The sequence below is a fragment of the Tupaia chinensis genome, unplaced genomic scaffold (assembly GCF_000334495.1).
Source record: "Tupaia chinensis unplaced genomic scaffold, TupChi_1.0 Scaffold148091_1, whole genome shotgun sequence".
NCBI classification, from domain to species: domain Eukaryota; kingdom Metazoa; phylum Chordata; class Mammalia; order Scandentia; family Tupaiidae; genus Tupaia; species Tupaia belangeri.
In genome coordinates, this window is record NW_006207942.1 from 115,722 (window position 1) to 116,562 (window position 841).

Consider the following 841-nt stretch of genomic DNA (forward strand, 5'->3'; position numbering starts at 1 on the left):
CACGTGCGCTCGCCAGACAGACAGAAAGAGACATAGAGACAGAAAGCGAGAAATCACCCCCCGGGGGGATGGTCACGCCGCAATCCCTTCTCCTCCAGTCTCCTCTTGGGATCTTGGGCACACACGCACGCACATGCGCCCGGCGTGAGTTTCAAGCCACCGGGTCCGGGACGTGAACCACGGTTGACTACGTGGGAGTCCAGCAACAGCCATTACGCCAATTGTTGGTTCCCCCAACTCTGATTTTTTTAACCTAAAATTCCCAGGCACTGGCTCTACAACCTGGTGGTTAAGGCAGTTAGATTCCACATGGCCAACCACATGATTTGAGTCCAGGACCCAGTGGCCTGAGAAACATAACAAGCACATGTGTATGTGCCCAAAATTCCGAAAGGAGGGAGATGGAGAAGAGATTGCAGCATGACCATTACCCATGGGGTGTGCTTTCTCCTCTTTCTCTCATCATTCTCTTGCAAACGCACATGCCCCATGGGAAAAAAAATAAATAAATAAAAACAGCCCTGGGCCAGTCCTACAACCTAGTGATTATGGGGAGCTGGATTTTACATGGTCAAGAGCAATTTGAATCCTGGTCCCGAGGTGTTGGACATATGTATGTGTATGCCCCAAGTCCTGGCAGGATGGAGAAATGGATGAGAAGGAATTGTGGTATGACTACACTCCATTGAGGGAGAAGTATTTTCTGCCTCTCCCCTTCTCTTTCTGGTGAGCATGTGTGACCTCTGGCAATTTAAAGAAAAAATTCCTTTGTATCATCTTAGTGAGGTTTCAATAACAAATGAAAATGACCAGTTGTATGTTTTATTTGTCATTTTTGCCA

General features: G+C 47.7%; 1 protein-coding gene across 11 annotated transcripts in view; it reads right to left on the minus strand.

The window, feature by feature from the left end:
* The window catches only part of KDM5C (lysine demethylase 5C), a 59,830-nt gene that overhangs the window by 38,166 nt on the left and 20,823 nt on the right, over window positions 1–841 (minus strand). The window lies entirely within an intron of this gene.